The 21,588-nt window shown below is 42.9% G+C and overlaps 1 long non-coding RNA gene across 11 annotated transcripts in view; it reads left to right on the top strand.

Annotated features, from left to right (window-relative positions):
- Nucleotides 1-21,588, top strand: part of LOC309528510 — a 117,887-nt gene that overhangs the window by 80,439 nt on the left and 15,860 nt on the right. For 2 of the 11 annotated variants that reach the window (XR_014217776.1, XR_014217777.1), the window contains exon 1: nucleotides 3,275-3,405. The exons of the other annotated variants lie outside the window; for them this stretch is intronic. This is a non-coding gene — a long non-coding RNA (uncharacterized lncRNA). Of the gene's footprint in view, nucleotides 1-3,274; nucleotides 3,406-21,588 lie in introns of those variants that run through there. 11 annotated transcript variants of the gene reach the window in all.

Genomic DNA, 21,588 nt, shown 5'->3' with positions numbered 1-21,588 from the left:
AATCAATTGATCAAAACCAGTACTATACATTATAACATAAAAGAACCAGTACATTATTGAACTTCAGCCCCAAGGGACCAGATCACACAAACATGGATTTACTGCACTCCTCAGAAGTGCTCAGGTTCTGACTTTGAGCCACCAAGGGAATATGCAATTTAGTACTGGTTTTCAATTTGCTATTGTGTTTTGTAGTTTGAATAATTTTATATGTGTAAACTGCCCTGAGGTTATTCATTACAAAGGACAGTATGGAAATGGATTAAATATTTTTTTTCTATCCGTCTGTCTATCTTTATATCACATACCAAACAATCATGTGTTAATTTTTATAAGCAAGACTTCATTGTTAATAGTTGTTATAAAAGCTGATGTATAGTAAGTCAAATCCTCTGTCCTAACTCTTTGGTCTTTTAATATGTCCACCTTTTGATCTCTCTATCTCTGAATTTTCCCATTTGCAGCTGGAACCTCTTTTCAGTTAAACTGTTTCACTCGCTAACCCCTTTCTCTTCCCCCATTGAACTAGTTTTCTCTCTCTCTCCAAGCAATACATTTTCTGCCTCTAAGTTGTCTTTTTGCTCTTCTCCTGCAGTCCCTTACATCACTGCTCCTGTCTCTTTCCTCCATGAATTCTTATTTCAGCTCCTCTCTTGCCTCAATGTTGGATGCTTTGCTCCTGTCTCCTGCTGTTCTCTATACTTTCCCAAACCCTCCCATCTGCTGAGATACCACAAAGAAAGACTGGAAGAGAAAGCAAAAAGTAAGGCATAATTAGAGATAGTTGGAAATCCTTCATTCTCCCAATACAGAAAGGTTACAACAGGCTTGAATATATAGATTTGACATCCAGTTGAGAGAAAGCTCTAGGGCAGATAGGTCAGCACCAGATTTCAGGGGTCTTTGTCATGCTCCAGCATTTGTGTTTATAGTGGAAGCATGAGTGGCTGGGCACTGGCAGATTTCTAGCTATATGTCATAGGTGCAGAATCCAGACCTTCTGCAGCAGATGGGCTCCCAAGTTATGTATTTCTGTACATTGATAAGTGAGACCAGTGGTTTCCAACCAGTGTGCTGTGGCACCCTGGGGTCAGAGGTGCCCTGGGCAACACTGGCCTCTGTCCCTCTTTCCTTCCCTCCCTCCTCTGATGCCCTCTCACATCTCAAAAGCTTGTACTGCCATTGTTGCAACAGCCCTGGCTATAAGCTCCACAGGTGAATGGTGCCTCTGGGAGGCACCTCTCTTTGGGGCGGGGAGGAGGGCAGCTAAGAGGCCAGGGACAGCAGCAGCAGCAGCTGCCTGGAGGACCCCCAAAGAGAGGGAAACGGAGAGGAGGCTGAGGGAACACTCTACAAGGGAGGTGTTTGAAAAAGGGTGAGGGGCTGCCAGCTCTGCAGGCAAGGGGTAACATAACTGGGCTGCTAAGCCCCACAAGGGTGCCTCAGACAGAATGTAGTTGGTCAAGGGATCTGTGGACTTGAAAAGGTTGAAAACTTCTGAGTTAGAGGATACCTTTGAAACATGACCACAAGCAATGAATTTCCATTGTTGAATTCTAACATTTTAGTTTGTTGTCTTGTTTCCACTCTTGATTTCCCTTGCACTCCCAGACTGCAGATTTCATGTCAGAAGGTACTGGATTTGCATGACAAAGAGGAGCAGACATTCTTGTATAAATAAAAAAGAATGGTGCTTTCTGCATGCAGCTGGTTGGTCACTACTAGACCCTTCATCTGACCCAGAAGTCTTCTTCTTAAGTGAGGATGGTTGGACATATTTAATTTAATTTAAAAGTGAACCTGCCTGATTTGCACCTTCCAAAATGCTGCCATCCTTTAAATCCACACTTCTCTGAAATTTGCAATGCATTTCTCCACCCAAGTAATGTGTGCAAAAATGCATATATTTTAGAATGCACGTATTAGAGCAGGGGTCAGCAACCATTTTCAGCCATGGGCCGGCTCACCATCCCTCAGACCATGTGGGGGGCTGGACTATGTTTTTTTGGGAAAAATATGAACGAATTCCTATGCCCCACAAGTAGCCCTGAGATGCATTTTAAATAAAAGGACACATTCTACTCATGTAAAAACATGCTGATTCCCAGACCGTCTGAGGGCCGGATTGAGAAGACGATTGGGCCTTAGGATGCCCCCGGGCCTTAGGATGCCTACCCCTGTATTAAAGAAATGACATACAGAAATGTATTGTACCAGAGGAAATTGCTTTGTGAAAATGTATACATTAGGCAAAACTGCGCATGCAAATGTGTATATTAGGAGAAATTGCTGATGAATTTTCATGAGGACTTTAAAAATAGTAATAAAATGCCAAGTGATGTTGGGAAATGCAGAGAACAGAGCATAAGATTAGAAAAATAAGAAACTGAGAGAAGTCAACACTGATGAATTCACCCATAGCTATTCTTAAGGATAATATTTTATAATACACAGAATAATGATATACTGGTCAGAAAGATCTTTATTTCTGTGAGAAAGGGGTTCTGCCCAAGAGTGTATTTTGTTTTTGGATATTGGCATGGCAAATGGTTTTCTCTTCTTTGTTTTTTTTTTTTTTAAAGGTTGCTTGAGGCAAGAGTAACTGGATATATATTACATGAACATTCTTGGAAACCATACGATAACAGAAAGTCCTGGATAATAAAGAATTTTATTTAAAATAAAAAATAGGGAGTTTATTTGATTCTCCAGTTGTGCAAATGGATTTTATGTACTTTAAAATGAGCTAATTTTGATAGATGCAGGAGCGGTAATAGAGATATGGTTACTGGAGCCAGACGGTATGAGTTTTCTCTTTCCGATCCTTCTGCTGAGAATTGCTCTGCTACTTAAGGAAGCCAGCAACAAGAAAATAGACAGAAAACGCAGGAATCTAATTCGGTTAAAGATAAATCAAGAGATAATTCTGATGAAACAAAGCTTTGTAGCCCTTGGAAAGCAGCTGCAGAAGCATGATAGAGCATCCCAATATAAAGGAAAATTACTTTGCTCTTTATACAAGCCCAGAATTCATCTTTTCATAGTTATTAGTGTGCCTTTGATAACATTAGTGTGTAATATTTAATTTGGTTCTCCTTGAGAAACCATCATATGTGAGTTCAAAGGAGAGGTGGGTGGGGGGAAGCCATACGAGAGGGGTTCCCCCTCCTCAAGGCAGCTGATGGATCACGCTCTCAGCATGCAACAATCCAATGTGAGAAAAGAACAGTATTCATGTACTTCATCACTTGATTAACTTAATACTGCCATTCATCACAAGTCTGCCAGTACCACACGGAGAGATGAGTGGCCTTTAGATCTGGAATCCTGTCTGCTCATGGCTCCTTTTCTGAATCGGTGGCAGGGAAGAGTGAAGTGGTGGGGTGTCAATGTCAAGTCTGGCAGGTGAGTTCTAGTCACTCTCTGCCAAAGCTATTGCCATCCTATGCCCATTAATTCTACCTCGGGCTAAAAAGCTTCTTGGATAAAAATCCTTGGATGGCTAGCCTGCCTTGGAATCTTGTATAGCAGGATGCCTTTGGTATCTAGGAACATCCAGGAAAAAAGGCTACAAAGCAAGCAAGCCGTCATAGATCACCCTTGAGCTCTGCGTGGTAAAGCTCTCTTGACAGCAACCTATTCCTTGTTTGTTGTTGTTTAGTCGTTTAATCGTGTCCGACTCTTTGTGACCCCATGGACCAGAGCACGCCAGGCACTCCTGTCTTTCACTGCCTCCCGCAGTTTAGTCAAACTCATGCTGGTAGCTTCGAGAACACTATCCAACCATCTCGTCCTCTGTCGTCCCCTTCTCCTTGTGCCCTCCATCTTTCCCAACATCAGGGTCTTTTCCAGGGAGTCTTCTCTTCTCATGAGGTAGCCAAAGTATTGGAGTCTCAGCTTCAGGATCTGTCCTTCCAGTGAGCACTCAGGGCTAATTTCCTTCAGAATGGATAGGTTTGATCTTCTTGCCGTCCATTGGACTCTCAAGAGTCTCCTCCAGCACCATAATTCAAAAGCATCAATTCTTCGGCGATCAGCCTTCTTTATGGTCCAGCTCTCACTTCCATACATCACTACTGGGAAAACCATAGCTTTAGCTATATGGACCTTTGTTGGCAAGGTGATGTCTCTGCTTTTTAAGATGCTGTCTAGGTTTGTCATTGCTTTTCTCCCAAGAAGCAGGCGTCTTTTAATTTCATGGCTGCTGTCACCATCTGCAGTGATCATGGAGCCCAAGAAAGTAAAATCTCTCACTGCCTCCATTCCTAGCCAGTCCCATTTTGGCTACAAGCTTGGTGGCACATAACACTTGAGTTTGCTGTTAGAAGGAATGCCTCAAGATTTCCTCTTTTCTACTGACTAACAAGCCAGTCACTAAGCTACTTTACAACTAATCTGTTTGCCAAGAAAAAGCTTTTCCTCTGTGTAGCACATTGCAGTGGGATTCTGACATATATTCCTTTCTGTTGCTTGCCCTGGTAATGTAAATTTTAACATAATTATGTAGCAGTTTTCTTGGAACACAGCCTACATTCCATATGTTTGTCTCTTTGTGATGGTTTGTTTCCTAAATCTCTGTGTAATCAGCTGGTTGGAAAAGTTTAGCACCTAGTCTTTTTCTTCTAAGGATATGTTGTTTTTCTGCTAAAGACCTCACTGTGCACAATCATCAGGAACCCAACACATTCCTTTATTATTCACAGTACTGAAATATTCTGTTTATAATTGTTTGCCAAAGTGCCATCACAATTGATTTGTACCGGCAAAGGAACTCAGTGATTTTTGAAATTTTGTCCAGCAATTAGCTTGCATGTCATCAGCAGTCTCCTGCCCAGATACTGGCATCTGACAACTGGGAAGAGAACAACACCGCTTGTAATCATAGTAGCCTATCACTTAGTCATACGAGCTCCTTGGATTCTTCCATCTAGTAACTCAGCCCATCCTACGATGCTGTGATCCTTGGAGGTTAGTTTGATGACTATAAGTAGTAGGTGTTTTGTTTGTTAAGCGGCTAAGGTTGTGGAACTTCATTTTTTTTTAAAGGAATATTGTAAATCCTTTCTATTATTTTAATGGCATTTGTAATCACGGTGTGGTCATATTTTTAAAATTGCATTGTGTTTTTTTAAAAGCATTTTGAGTTGCCTGGTGCACCAGTCTGGGACCAAAAGGCATTTTATATAGCAGTCTTTCTATTGATGTTGGGTCATAGGCAACATTGGTCATATGCAGAGTAGACCCACTGAAATCAATGGACCTTAGCTTAAGTTGGATTTGGTTTCTTTATTAGTAAAAAGATTTGTGCCCTTGTTTTACAAAAATGCATTCAAGAACGGTAACTAACAATTATTGCAAAGGAGACAATGGTCCTTGGGCAGATGGGTGTGTGCAATGTCTCCTCTCTACAAATGCTGTGTTCCTTTACCCCCCCCCCCAAAAAGAAGAAGAAGAAGAAGAAGAAGAAGAAGAAGAAGAGGAGAAGAGTTAGGATTTGATATCCCGCTTTATCACTGCCCTAAGAAGTCTCAAAGCGGCTAACATTCTCCACTTCCTTCCTCCCCCACAACAAACACTCTGTGAGGTGAGACTGAGAGACTTCAGAGAAGTGTGACTAGCCCAAGGTCACCCAGCAGCTGCATGTGGAGGAGCAGAGACGCAAACCCGGTTCCCCAGATTACGAGTCTACCGCTCTTAACCACTACACCACATTGGATCTCATCTAATAGTCCTGAGTTAAAACATCTAATAGTCCTGAGTTGGCTCAGTGACTGTTATTACAACCACAGGAGAACCCATCAGTGTTTGTGTTTATTCAGCTAATCTTTGAGCACTCTTGACCTTGAGGTGCCATTAAGATGAGACTAATGCTGTGGCTCCACGAGGGTCAGGCTAGACGTAATGATAACAGACCCGTCTTTTTAAATGCATTTCTGATGCAGTTGTGTGTGCGTGAACTTACTGTGCATTTCCTGTTGCAGAATCATTTCTTGTCCTGCAGTTCCTGTTGCAGAGCAGTAACAGCCATCTTGCTGAAGCAATGCCTGTAGGCATGTTCACATATAACGCCAAGCCAAGCCGTTGCCTAACAAGAAGGTGCTAGCTCCTGGTGAGGTTGCAGCCGCTTTGCTTCTCTCTGGTCCTTTTAGCTCACTGTGGTGTGGTAGCCAAGTCAAGGCTTGTTTTAGTGTGTCATCTGAACTTAGGATCATTTTAAAGATCTGTCCTTCTTAGCTACTATCGGTAAAAGGTAAAGGTAAAGGACCCCTGACAGTTAAGTCCAGCCGCAGACGGAGCAGCGCACGGAAATGCCATTTACCTTCCCGCCGGAGCGGTACCTACGTGCTTGCAAACTGGTAGGTTGGCAGGAGCAGGGACCGAGCAACAGGAGCTCACCCCGTCATGGGGATTTGAACCACTGACCTTCTAATCAGCAAGCCCAAGCGGCACAGTGGTTTAACCCACAGTACCACTCGCGTCCCTGCTACTATCGGTAGCCAACATTTATTCTTTGCTGAACTTTTCAGGAGCCATACTTTTCACACAGCCCCATTAAACCATAGTTGGGCTTACCATGATATGTGAACCAGGCCAATATGGCGCCATGCCTGGCGTGTGCAGATGGGTCTTAACATTATAAAATGGTTCCAAACTGTCTAGATGCTGAAAGTCAACCAATTATATATTACATTTCTGCTTTCTTCTTTTTGTGTGTGGTTTTTTTGGAGATTTTGAATACCAGCCTTTCGCCCTTGGTGCATTTCGTAATAGCACAAATTAATACCATAAATAAAAACATGCTTAGTCAGTTATCTGTGGACATTTTGCCTTATTCAACTATTTTTAATTTAAAAACTACAACAGGGTTAGATTCATCAAACGATGGAAAAGAGAGAAATGAAAAAAATATTTGTCCAGGCAAAGGAGCCAATTTGTGGAGTCCTCCTGCTCCTCTTCAGGGTAGCATTCTGTATCTAAAATATTGATACTAAGCTGTTAAACATTGACATAAAACTACTGACTCAATCCAGCAATGGGAAACGTGTCGGAGGAACAAGTAATTAGCAAATGGTATGAACAAAGAGAGAAATAACTCCTAGTTAAGTAGAATATTGTAAATAATGGATTTTATTCAAACAAGCAAGAGTGTGAATTGCTATAAAGTAAATATCAATTATTCATGCCGTTTAATATTTTATTACACCCCTCATAAACATTTACATTAGAACAGCAGTGAGCTGTACCCTGGAGATTCAGCCTAAGCAAACAAGCTCTCCTCTCCTTTTCTAAGCTCCCGAGCTCACTGTCCATCACCACTTAAGCCCAGGATGAAGTGAGCTGAAAATTGCACCACTTCTGGAGGCTCCAAATCATGTCTTGCTGCTCCGTAATGAGAGGCAGCTTTAGGAATTTCTGAAACAATCATGTCAGGCTTTGAATGAGGCCGGCGCTGGAATAATCACATTCTAAACAGTTGCCCTGATCTAGCAGCTCAATTTCTACCACACAGAGCTCTGTGAAAGCAGGGCGTCTATGGTTTCAGTGCATCAGATTCATGTAGGGTAGTTCAGGCTGTGCTGATCACCTGGCTTGTCCTCTTAGCCAGCAGGGACCAACACAGTATGGGTGTACAGCCTTCACAGAGCAAGTTCCCAACATCGAGCATAAGAACATGGCCAAAGGTAACTGTTGTGATATTGCAGAGTCCTTTGCACAACGGAATGATGAACAGTACGTGCCACATGCTTAAAGTTGCTTTATTTTCAGTTCATTGTTGAGAAATTACAAACATGCATCTTGCCTCTGCTGGAGCAGAGAAGCAACCATCCTTCTCCTCGGAATAACGAAGAACGAGAGAGAAGTGAAAAACAGGAAACTAGAGTACGTCACATCCAGCTTCCCATTCCCGTGGGAAAACCCAACAGTACTCTGACTGTGGAATGTAAACATTGTCTTGTGACAAGCACTTTGCTGCACAGTGAAGAGAGGAGAAACCAACATCCTCCCCCTTTCTGTGAACATCACTGGGCAGCGTGTTCGTACAATATCAGTACAAACCCAACTTCTGTACATAGGTACAGTGTTGATCCCTTGACACAATCTTGGACAATACATCAGCAGGAATTTCATTACCTGGCATATAGGACACCGTTACGAGTCCCTTCTGAATATGTTCCCTAGCATGTTGCAACTTCAATTGCAAGTGCTTCGTGCTTTGCTTACAACCTTCCGAATTCAGCAAAGCCAAACATGCTTTGTTGTCCTGGTAAACCTGGATTGGACATTTGACAGGAATTTTCATGTCTTTGCACAATTGTAACAACCATTCACAATCCTTAAGTGAATAAGACAGTGCATTCAGTTCAGCTTCACAAGTACTTAAGCTAATTGTTGTTTGCTTCTTGCATGACCAATCAAATAGACCCTGATTGTACATGTAGCAAACTCCAGATGTACTTTTCCTGTCTGTTGTGTCACTTCCAAAACTTGCATCTGCAAAAATCTCAAGACCACCAGACTTCTGATTGTTAAATCTCAGTCTGTAATGCATAGTGCCTTTCAAATAGCGTGCTATGCGTTTCAGAGCTTTCCAATCCTTAACAGTAGGATTGTTAACTTGTCTGCTTAGCAAATTACAGCTAACAGCAATGTCAGGTCTTGAACATCTGGCAATGAAGTTTAGCTTGCCTAGCACACTTCTGTACAGTGTAGTGTCAGAAAATGCTTCTTCAGTGTCTTCTACCTGATAACCTGTTGTCATCGGTGTGTCTACAGGGTTAGCATCCATCAGGTTTAGTTTGCTTAACACATCAGCAATTTTCCGTGACTGGTGTACTAGAATGTTACCACTTTGATCTTTCTCTATTTCCAGAGATAGGTAGTTGTTTACCTCACCAAGATCTTTCATGTCAAAGTGCTCTTTCAGTTGAGCTAGGGTGTTATTGTACATTGAGACATCTTTCCAAAAGAATAAAATATCATCAACATAAAACAAACAGTACAGCTTCTTTTGCCCCTCCTCTTTGACAAACACACATGGATCAGCTTTCCCTTGCTTAAAACCTAGAGAAAACAATGCTTCAGTGAGTTTTGTGTGCCAACACCGTGCACTTTGTTTGAGACCATAAAGGGACTTCTTTAGAGCACAAACAAATCCCTGTTTTACCTGTACGCCATCAGGTGGAAGCATATAAAGTGATTCACCTAGAGATCCGTACAAAAATGCTGTATTCACATCATGGTGACTAATGTGTAGACTCTCCTCTGCAGCTAGCTTGAGCATAAGCCTTATGCTCTCATATCTCACCGTGGGTGAGTAGGTCTCGTGATAGTCTTCACCTGGTACCTGTGCAAAACCTCTGGCTACCAATCTGGCTTTGTGTCTGACTATCTTGCCATTTTGATCAGTCTTCGCTTTGAAGACCCATTTGCTTCCAAGCAGTTTCATTCCTGGAACTACTGGAACTAGCTCCCAAGTTTTGTTCTTTTCTAAGGAATCAAGCTCAGCCTTCATGGCATTTAACCATGGCTCAGCTTCCTTAGAATCCAAATCCTGGATTTCTTGGAAACTTGAAGGTTCAAATACCTTCTTGGAGCTTTTAACAGCTGCTACTGCTGTCTTAGCAAATTCATCAGCAAATCTCTTTGGAGGTCTGCCTTTTGTGGCTCTTTGTGACCTGCGAATCAGCCTTTGGTCTTCAACACTCTCCTCTTCCTTCTTAGGAGAAAAGTGACCTATTGTGAACAATGGTTCTTCCAATTCCTGATCAGAGCTTTCAGAGGGTCGCATAGAGGCTTTCGCACTCTTGAAATCCTCTGAATTATCCGATTCAGTTTCAGACTCAGAATCAGAACCTTCATCAGTGGGTGTGGGTTGTTGTTGCTTATCCTCAGTCTCATCACTGTCATCAGGATAACATTGGAAAATTCCCACATTCTCCCCCCACTTGGCATTGTACTCAACACTTCTTGTGAGCTTAATTGTCTTAGAGTCAGTCATCATTATTCTGTAAGAACCTTTCTGATAACCTAGAAAGATACCATGCAAACCACGCTTGCCTAACTTGGAGCTTTGTGGTGAGTGAATCCACATGTCAGAACCAAAAATTTTCATGTGTTTGATGTACGGTTTCTTGCCAAACATCTTCTCATACGGGGTACAACCAATCGCTGAAGATAACCTGCGATTGTAACTGTAAACAAAACACGAGAGAGCTTCGGCCCAATAACTCTCTGGAAGATTGGCATCATGCAGCAAGGTTTTTAACCCTTGAAGCAATGTTTGATTTGCCCTTTCGCAAAGCCCATTCTGCCATGGCGAGCGAGGACTGGACAAATCGTGTTGAATTCCTTTCTCAGTCAGAAAAGCTTCAAACTGCTGAGAAGTGAATTCTCCCCCGCGATCTGTGAAAAGAATTTTTATCTTCTTACCATGCACATTTTCCAACCAAGCACAGAATTCCTTGAACCTTGGAAAAGCCTCTGATTTCTGTTTGAGATTGTACACGTAAATATACCTGGAAAATGCATCAATGAGAACCATGAAGAACCTATTGCCACCCAAAGAGGGCGATAGTGGACCAACTAAATCAGCATGAACAACCTAGTATGGTTCTGTAGCTTGCCTACTAGACACCTTACCTTTCGCAGCCATTTTCACCTTGTTTGCTGCGCATGCCTTGCACTTCATGTGGTACCTGCAGGGTTTAATAGTCATACCTTCAACCAAGGCAGGCATTTTAGATACTGCCTCAAAATGCAAATGACCAAATTTCCTGTGAAAATCATGAATACAACCTGCATGCAAACTTTTGTTAGAACCTGCAATGCAACAAGTATCATTCTGCACAACATCATCATAATACAAAACAAACAAACGATCAACACATTCAGCATGCAATACATAATCGTCTTTCTTTGTGATGGTGCATTTCTTGTTCTTGAAGGAAACGTCAATGTTCCGTTCATTCAGCTGCATCACACTTAGAAGATTGTGTGTGGCATCCGGAACGTAAAGTACATCCTGTATCGATAAGTCCAAACTGTGAAGAACAACAGTTCCGTAGCCTTGACTGGGGATCGTGTGGTCATCCGCCTGGTGAATCGCACCTTCCTGCGGTGTAAAAGACACGAACAGTCTCTTATCGTTGCACATGTGGTGGGTAGCTGCTGAATCAACAACGAAGAAAGATCTAGACGTCTTCTGGACCTTTGCGACGTTTGGGGTGAAGCGTGAGACCATTGCCTTGTGCTGCGTTGTCCTGGAGACCGGACCTTTGCCTTTGCTTTGGCCTTTTCCACGCGATGAACTTCCGCTGCGCTGCTCTGTCTTGGCCTTGGGATATTTGCATTCCCTCTTCATATGGCCTAGACGTCCACACGAGTAGCATTTCACTGCCTTCAAAGCTTTGGCGCCCTCTGGTGGTTCCACTGCATTCTGGGATGACGTCTGTGAAGACTCCCCCTTACCCATGCAGCTAGCACCCCGGCGATCTGCTTCATTCTGGATCACGGCAGTAACATAGGCTACTGTGAGCTGAGCAGTTGGTTGAACAGCAATCTGAGTGGCAACGGACTCCCAACTTGGACCCAAAGAATGTAGTATCATGAAGGAATACACAGCCTCTGGAAAGTTGAGTCCTCTCTGTTGCAACTCATGTCTCAGATTTTGCATCTCCATCAGATGTTTACGCACATCTCCACCTTCAGCAAGAGCCATGCCATGCAGCTTGGCATAGTAGTACATTGAGGAACCAGCTTCTGTCCTCAAGTGAGCCTCTCTTAAAGAGTTCCAAATTTCTTTGGCTGTGGTCTTGCCACGCAACAGACAGAGCTCTTCTGGGGATACTATCAACGTAAGTGTTCCCCTTGCTTTGGAATCCTTAGCAGTCCATTCATCTGTAATTGGAGCTGGGGGGTTGTCTGTAATAACATTAAACAGACCCTCTCTCCGCAGAATTGCCTCTGCATAAAGTACCCACTCCGTGTAATTTTTCTTATTGAGCTTAGGAATCCCAAAAGCTTCAACCAGCTTTGCATTATCCATCATTGCTGCTTTAAACAAGCTGCGTCACAGTCCTGCAGCTTCTTCCAAAAGCACTTGTAAAAAGTACTTTCGCTTCTCCAGCCATCCAAGCTTGTGAGCTTGTGCCTTAAAGCCCTTGCCTGTTTCGCGGCAAAAACGGCTTTTAAAAGTTCAAAGTCCAGACATAAAGCCATAAACTAGAAGCTGGCAGGCTGCCAGGCTGCTCCGGGCAGCATGAGCACATACCTTCATCAATCAAACTTGACGCGCAGAGCAGATAACGCGATCCGTTCCTCTGTACCTCTGCCGGCATTCCTCAGTTTGATTTACGTCTTTCTGGGCCCATAACCAAAATGTTGTGATATTGCAGAGTCCTTTGCACAACGGAATGATGAACAGTACGTGCCACATGCTTAAAGTTGCTTTATTTTCAGTTCATTGTTGAGAAATTACAAACATGCATCTTGCCTCTAAGGGACGCGGGTGGCGCTGTGGGCTAAAGCCTCAACGCCTAGGGCTTGCCGATCGAAAGGTCGGCGGTTCGAATCCCCGCGGCGGGGTGCGCTCCCGCTGCTCGGTCCCAGCGCCTGCCCACCTAGCAGTTCGAAAGCACCCCCGGGGGCAAGTAGATAAATAGGTACCGCTTACCAGCGGGAAGGTAAACGGCGTTCCGTGTGCGGCTCTGGCTCGCCAGAGCAGCGATGTCACGCTGGCCACGTGACCCGGAAGTGTCCCCGGACAGCGCTGGCCCCCGGCCAATAGATGTGAGATGGGCGCACAAACCCCACAGTCTGTCAAGACTGGCCCGTTCGGGCAGGGGTACCTTTACCTTTACCTTTTATCTTGCCTCTGCTGGAGCAGAGAAGCAACCATCCTTCTCCTCGGAATAACGAAGAACGAGAGAGAAGTGAAAAACAGGAAACTAGAGTACGTCACATCCAGCTTCCCATTCCCGTGGGAAAACCCAACAGTACTCTGACTGTGGAATGTAAACATTGTCTTGTGACAAGCACTTTGCTGCACAGTGAAGAGAGCAGAAACCAACATTAACAAGCGCTTAGCTGTTCTGGAGCCACCTCACATGCTCCTGATTAGGGACCACAACACTGAATTAGGGGTACAGAAATCAGGGGGTGCCTGGGCTTCCATACCAAGATTGCAGTTGTGTTAGTAAGATGCTACACCAATGTGGCATGTGTTCCACTGTGAACTGTGGCCAGTGAATGGGAATTTATTTAATTGTATCTCCCATCCATGTACTAACCAGGCCCGACCCTGCTTAACTTCCGACATCGGGTGGGATCGGGTGCTTTCAGGGTGGTGTGGCTGTAGGCTGAATTTATTAATTTCATCTAAAGCAGCCTTTCTCAACCTGTGGGTCCCCAGATGTTGCTGAACTACAACTCCCATCACCCCTAGCTCAGGGATGATGGGAGTTGTAGTCCAACAACATCTGGGGACCCACAGGTTGAGAACCGCTGATCTAAAGAGTTTTATGCCACTCCCCACAAAATGTATCGAAGTGGTGAACAACAATGTAAAAACTACATAAGAAATATATACACTATATGGTACACCAAGAATGAAAAGTAAAAAGTGAGCTGGTTGAAGAAGAGTCTGGAAATGGTTGGGTGATCAAGAATGAGGGAAACACTTCACTGAAGATGCCCCCCCCCGAATTCCAAAGACTGCTCCATAATAGGAGCTTTGCTGTTTGTTCCAAGCCTGTCCCAGAAATTCTTCAGTTACAGAGCCACTCTGTTCACTCCTTCTCATTTCTATTCTGTGCCCCTGACCACAGTTTCTAATCTTGGTTGGCTTGTGGCCCAGTGGTATACATAGATGACGTCATACTCAGGTGCCCCAGGCCGTAACTCTCCTAGGTGTGCTCTATGAGGGAATGGGGTTGTATATTCTGCTATGTCAAACCTTGCCACCGATTTGAAAAATGTGTTGCATCACAACATTAGGAATTGCAGCAGGTTTATTTTCTAAGAGCTGGACACTCCATAACAGTCGGAGAAAACAAAACAAAACAAAATATCACACAGTCTGACAGTAAGATGTATGAAATAATGAGTAAGGAATAGTGCAGTAGTTCAAAAAAGAAGGTATCAGGAAGATGTATATGCTATCTAACTTTTTCGGGGGGTGGGGGGGGAATGAATATTTTCAAGATGACTGACCATGTTTTCCTTTGATCTCAGTCACTGATTTCTTGACGATAAAAACTGTCTCCAAATATCCAGTAACTTGGTGACTCAGAGCATATAAACTGAAGCATAGATTTGTTACTCTGTGCTGGAGTTGCAAACTAATCCATATTAATGTCCCACTTGTGATAGCCAAGTGGGAAAGTTTCCAAGGCACATGCCAGTGAATGTGGCAGAGTCACATCTGTCCAAAGGAGAAGGATCCAAACTCTAGCCTGTGATTGATTTTGAAAAAATGATAATGGACGCCATGTGCACTGATCAAGACTGATAAATTGCTCTAATTGCTTTTGCTTGGGTAATGTTCACTGGCCAGCCATGTCAGGATTGTATATTTATATTCATATTTGCAACATATATCTCTTCCAAAGTGTGAAAACTGAAAGCAGGACCTGAATGCAACAGAACCATCTCCACTTGTGATTTCCAGCAACTGGTATTCAGAGACAGTGGAGGTGGAACATAGTCATTCTGGCTAGAAGCCACTGATAACCTTATCCTCCATGAATTTGCCTAATCTTTGAAACATAATCACCCACTGCTTTAATAAGACTCAATCTCCCCACTACACTTTGCAACATCACCTAAGCCAGAGGAATTAACCAATAGTGGTGGGTGCAGGTAGGACAATGTTGCTTACCTGCCTTCTGAACACTGAGTACCATAGCTGCCAGTTCCTGGCAGGAGGAGGGACAACGCTTAGGGAGCTCAGTGTCAGTCTGATGCACCTGCAGTTACACCTACAGTATGCTTGCAACATGCTGATCTCCTCATGGCCCCTCCTTCTCAGAAACAGGCAGCAGCAATTGGTGTTTGGATTAGTGTTTGAAAGATGCTCTGCCTACTGGATTTAATATTGTTTTAGTTTTCATTTCCACAAATAAAGCTACTTGTGTTTTACCTAGCCTAAGAACTGCCTTCTTAGTTGTCATAAACTGGAAAGACAACAGAGAGGAGGATCCCGGTGAGGGGATTAGCCACAGCTGGTACACATTGGGGCAAGCTGGGGATGGAGAAGTAGAGGTTGAATGCATAGAAAGTACTCACAGGGCAACAGAGGACATTGAGGGGATAGGGGTCAGTGCACAGGAACCAGAGAGCAGGACCCATCACCAGAGTCAGAGGGGCCCCCGTCTCCATGAACCCAGTGGGCTCTGAGGCATAGGGAGCAGTGGGAGGTACGCTCTAGGAGGCTGAGGCAGGCAAGGCACACAGCCCAGCTCACTAGCTGGCCAGGTGGGGCTCATTAGTTAAGGAAGGAGGTGTGTGATTTCTCAGCTGGATTGGGCTCAGGACAGGTGAGGGTCACATGTCTTGTCAAGCCCAGATGCTGCAATCAAGATTCAAGGGATAAAAGGGAAGCAGAGCTGCAGTGCTTTTCTGCTCAACTTTCCCATGTTGATGGACCACGGCTTTTATGTCCTAGGAACTCCATGGGACTGTGCTTTTGGGGACTGAACTCCAGGTCCCCTAACCCTGGATCGGCAGCCGAGGCGGTAACCTGGCCTGACTGTTGGACTTTGGACTTGGCTTGCTGTATTGAATGTGGACCATGTTTCTTGACCTGTTGGGTTGCCAGCATTTGCCCTGGGGACTGTATATACCAGTGGGACTAGTCATGAGGTTCAGGACATTATTTAATTGGCCGATGTCAGGGATGACAAATCCGTTTGTCAGAATGGATTATGTCACTGGCACTGGGCTGGTGCTCAGCAGCCATATCCAATGAATTATTATGAATTTGTATTGAACTAATTATTGAATAGTTTGTTTTTTCTTAATATGCCATTGCTTTTGTAAGGATGATATTAATAGAAATTTTGTAAAAGTGGCATAAAATATTACAATCTACCCCAGGCAGCATGGCCAACAGTCAGGGATGATGGAAATTGGAGTCCAAAAACATCTGGAGGGCATTGTATTGGCTATCCCTGCTCTAGCTTGGTGAGATCTACCAAGAAAGGCAATTATTCCTTTGGAAGGGGCCATAGCTCAATGACTGAATACATACCTCCGTGTCCCATGTTCAATCCCTGGTATCACCAAGTAAAAGGGTCAGGTAGCAGTCGATGTGACAGATCTGTTTCAGACCATGGAGAACCACTTCCAGGAAGGGTCATCAGAGCAGATAGCAGTGGATTGGATAGACCAGAGTGTGACCAGTTAGAATGGTAAGGAATCTTCCTTTTCTCCTATTCCTTCTATGCGCCAATTGAAATATATGTCTAAAAACACTTATCCATTTTACAGAACTGGAGACAGTCAACATAAATTAGTCATACAGCTCATGTAGATCTTATAATGAAAGGGGTTACTTAAAGATAGTTTATTTTTAAAACCCAAAATTATTATATTTGTACAATTTACCTCTTTGTCCTATTGATTTTATTTGTCTTGGCAATATACAGTTGAAAGGGAGAAATAAAAATGGATTGCAGTTTAATTGTCCTGGAGAGATTTTTTTTTTTAAAAAAATTGCTCTGGAATTTGTTTTGGAGTTTCAGCAAGTGTGGTTTTTCAGCCATTTGCTTTTCAGCACCAATAATTCTAAAGCAAACGGTGTAATTCTGAGACAATTTTACAGTTTCTTTCTGACTTGGCATATTTTTTTATGAGCCGGGGGGAGGCAATATGTTTTAACAAACCTTACTGCATCCCTACCCCTCTTGTAAAAACAAACAAACTGAATCAAATTAGAACAAAAGCCAGCCACCCTTGATCAAGGGCAAATCTTTAATAGCTTGGTAGCTCTCCAGGAATCCACCCCCCCCAAGTCATATAACATTCTTATGTCTGTGAAACAGATTATTACTAGAGTTGAGCTGAATATTCTCCAATAAATCCTTTCAGTCAGAAAAATGGGCTTTTGAGGGAGTGAACGACTTACTGAAAGATGCTGAAAAGCCTGGCATTTTCTCTCACCAGCACGCTGCTGGTGTATAGAGAGCCCCAGTTGACTCTTGCCAATTTGGTCCTTGTTAGGAAGTGTCATTATCACACAAAGTCTCTTCACACACCTTGCCAAGTGTTAAGTGAGGCCCATGGATTAAGGAATTATGACCCATTGTTGGAATGGAGATTTTTTTACTTTGAAATTGGAATCTGAGAGCATTGTTTAAGAGGCTGTATTCCTGAAACTGGTACTAGAAACAGTTCACAAATGCTTTGTTTATTTAGTCTATGCTGCATTTCAGAGAGAAGCATCGCAAATGAAGAAAAAAGGACCTCACATTTGATTTGCGGCCTTCGTTTCTAAGTTTTTGTAGGCTTGGAAATCATGGTCTCCACTTAATACTGGTGGCAGCACAATCATATCCATGCCCACTGAGTGGTAAATACCCCTGGGTTCAATGGGGGTTAATCTCAAGTTTATGTTTGTAGCCTGGGGTCAAAGACTGCCTAGCACTGCCATCTCATGTGTGGCATCTATATGAAAGGGAATCTTAAACAAATAAAAAAGGCAAATGGGATGTTTTTTTCTGGAGACCTTTGATTGCAACAGTATTGGTCCCAAGCAGCATTTTGTTAATCTAGTATTCTAGCTCACTGGATGGCCAGCTGACACTAAAAAATATTATCAGAAAAAGACAACCAAAATGATCAAGGGGACGGAGGAACACCCTTATAAGGAATCCTAGAATATTAAAGCTGGAAGGAACCCAAGAGTCATCTAGTCAATTCAGGTAAAGCATCCATGACAGATGACCACCCAAACTCTGCTTTAAAACCTCCAAGGAAGGAGAGTCCACCACCTCTTGTGGGAGTCTGTTCCACTGCCGAACGGCTCTTATTGTTGCAGCATTTGGGACTTTTTAGTGAAAAGATGACTGAGGTGACATGCTAGAAGTTTATAAAATTGTGCATGGCATGGAGAAAATGGACAAAGAAACATTTTTCTCCCTGGGGACTCAGCTATACAGCTGCAAATAAAAAGTTTAAAATGTGTTGTAAAGTGCAATATACAAATGCGACACTAGATAGCGACAGTGAGCTATGCCAAATTCAATGTATTTTTCAAAACGGTTTTTTTTTTTACAAAAAACATTTTCACCACATTTTTTTTACATGCGTGTAGATTCCACCCCTTTCTCATAACACTAGAACTCATGTGCATCCAATGAAATGGAAAGTCTGAAGATACAGGACAGATAAATGAAAATAGTTCTTCACTCAGCACATATATGGAACTCGCTCTCACAGGAGGCAGTGATGACCACCAACTTGAAGGGCTTCAAAACAGCCAAACTCATTGAGGATAAGGCTATCAATGGCTTCTAGCCATGATGGCTCTGCACTCCCTCTACTGTTGGAGACCGTAATGCTTCTGTATCCCAGTTGCTGGGAACTCCAGGAGAATGTTATTGTGCTTGGGTCCTGCTTGCCGGTTTCCCATAGGCATCTGGGTGGCCACTGTGACAACAGGATGTTAGACTAGATGGGCTATTGGCCTGATTTCCTATGTTCTTACGTACTCACCACCCCATCCTTCCCACCTTTGTTTCTCTGATAACAAAAAATTAGCTCTGTGGAGTGTTTGAATATATTATCACTGCCATCTTACAACAATTTGTAAGGTATGTACAGTGGTACCTTATTTCTCAAACGGCTTGGCTCCCGAACAAATCAGCTCCGCTCCCGAATGCCGCAAACCTGGAAGTAAGTGTTCCGGTTTGCGAACGTTTTTCGGAAGCCAAATGTCTGCGCCTTGGTTTTTAAATAGTTTCAGGAATCGAATGGACTCCCAGAACGGATTAAGTTCGAGAGCCAAGGTACCACTGTATTCACATTTTTTCACTCATGGAATTAGGCTGAGGGAACTGGCTAAAGTCACCATAAGAATTCAGGATGGAGTTCACGGCCTCTGTTTCTGACTCTAAACCAGCCCCTCGCCCTTTCATCTCACTCTGTACTTTTTTCTTTCTGTCATCGACTGTGTCATTGTTTAGTTACTTAAAATATTTTAAAGGTCCTGTCCTTGTACACCACCAGGCCCACATATCTGTTCCTCTGGAAGGAGGGATGCCAGTGGGGATGAGAGGTTGATGGCAGGAAGCTTTTGTGCTAGAAAGAGACTGAGAGGATTCATGGGCAAAAGGCTGTGCCCTGGACGTCTGCTTTAATACCTGCAAAATGTTGTTGATGTAAAAGCAGCGGATAAAGCTTCAAATTTCTCTTGGCAGATAAACATCTCTTATCCACACTTCCATGATTCTAGACATGAGGAAATGTCTACTCTCCATTTCAATATTTTTCCTCTTTTCTTCACATATGACTGACAGATAAGTGTGTCAATGACAATGCTGGTGGCAGTTAGGGAACAGCCACCACTGTCACTTTCAATCAGACAGACAGCGGATTTAACAGACTGTAATGGAGATATACCAAGAGCACCCAACTGCCCATTTGTTTTGCTACGATGGCCTGTACTTTTGCAGTTTCCATAACTTTGAAATTCTGAAACCTCAAACATAATTTCAATCAGAGTCTTCCATGACACATGACATCAATGCTTGTGTTGTTGACAAGTAGATTACTTATAGGCCTTTTCTTTTGCTTTAATCTCCTGAAAATTGCTGGATGTTAATCATTATGTTCCTCCCATAAGTAATAACAAGGATACAATAAACCAGATCAACTCATTGTCTCCTGCCTGTTGCATCTACCTATTTTACTAAAAAGACCAAGGGGTTTTAGTGAATGCCAATAATTACTAGTAATGGTCAATTGCCCCTCAGCTTTGAAGTCTGATATTGCCTTTTGCTGGCCTGGATGGAGGACAGAAAGGATTGTGGGTAAAAACTAACCTCCTGCACAAAGGTAAAACCTACATTTGTTGCTTCATAGCCTACTTTTGCCTCTGGCCCTGCCCACCACTAGCATGTGACCTGGAAAGTTGCCCAGAAGGGAATGGGTCCATCAGCCTGAAAAATAGTTCCCCATCCATGGCTCAAATCATGTCTTGAATTTTCTAATGTCTACCTTAATTACATCTGATCTGACCCCTCACGTTGCATAAACTTTACTTGAAAAAGAAAAGTATGGACCCATCAATAATTTAAGGCGAATGGTGGCCTTACTTGACTCCAGAAATGTAAAGGTGTACCAAGGAGGGTGCAAGGAGTCTAGCAAGATATAATGGTATATGAGAGACCTATGAAAAGGGGATATTAGTTAGGAAAAGTGATATTAGAACCCTTTTTGGCCAGTACATATTAAATATGAGAAAAGGTGTGTGTGTGTGTAATATTAAGGCATAAGTACTATGATACCATCCCTTATGTGCTGTCTTTTTTAAAGAAAAAAAAATTAATTCTGTGGTCGTCACAAGAGATGAAATAGAAGAACTTAATCCCATAGCAGGAGAACTGTAGCTTTATTGAAAATTAATGAGGAATCTTACTTGACATCAGAAATGCAAGTCAGATCACATATTAATTTTTTAAGATTTGCAAAATTACTGGCTGCAATTTGAAATATTTAAGTTGAAGCCTGATTGGGGGCCCTTACTTTACCACTACTTTAATGAACATTTTTCAGAAGGGTTTTAAACCTCTCTGCCCAACCCAGTGTCATGATGGGAAGGCAGATTGCTTTGTCTTTCCTGGACTCTGTACACATTCTAAAACTTATTTGATTTAAATATAAATATTTGTATATTGCTTAATGTTTAAAAACTCTAAACACTTGACATAAAATAATACAAAGTCCAGTGGTACCTTCCTGCCAACCTAGCAGTTCAAAAGCACGTCAAAGTGCAAGTAGATAAATAGGTACCACTCCGGTGGGAAGGTAAATGGCATTTCTGTGCACTGCTCTGGTTCACCAGAAGCGGCTTGGTCATGCTGGCCACATGACCCATAAGCTGTATGCCAGCTCCTTCGGCCAATAAACTGAGATGAGCGCCATAACCCCAGAGTCGGCCATGACTGGACCTTTAGTGGCACCTTGGAAGTCAAACGGAATCCTTTCCGGAAGTCTGTTTGACTTACAAAATGTTCAGAAACCAAGGCACGGTTTCTTATTGGCTGCAGGTGCTTCTTGCAGCCAATCAGAAGCCGCGGAAGCCCTGTTGGACATTCGGCTTTCAACAAATGTTTGCAAATTGGAACACTCACTTTAGGGTTTGCAGCATTCGGGAGCCAAGACGTTGGACTTGCAAGGTGTTCGGGATCCAAGGTACGACTGTATTCATTTAAAAACAGCAATAAAAAGAGACATTAGAAGTAGTAGACACAATACAATTTTCAATATTATTCATAAAAACCAGCAGGTTTTTTTTTTTTAAAGTACATAATAAAATTACATGGCTGGGTAAGTTTGACTAAATGCTCTCAGTGGCTGTGCTGCCAC

This window comes from Podarcis vaucheri (assembly GCF_965113315.1).
Source record: "Podarcis vaucheri genome assembly, chromosome: 3".
Taxonomy (NCBI): Eukaryota; Metazoa; Chordata; class Lepidosauria; order Squamata; family Lacertidae; genus Podarcis; species Podarcis vaucheri.
This window is presented reverse-complemented; position numbering and strand designations above follow the sequence as displayed.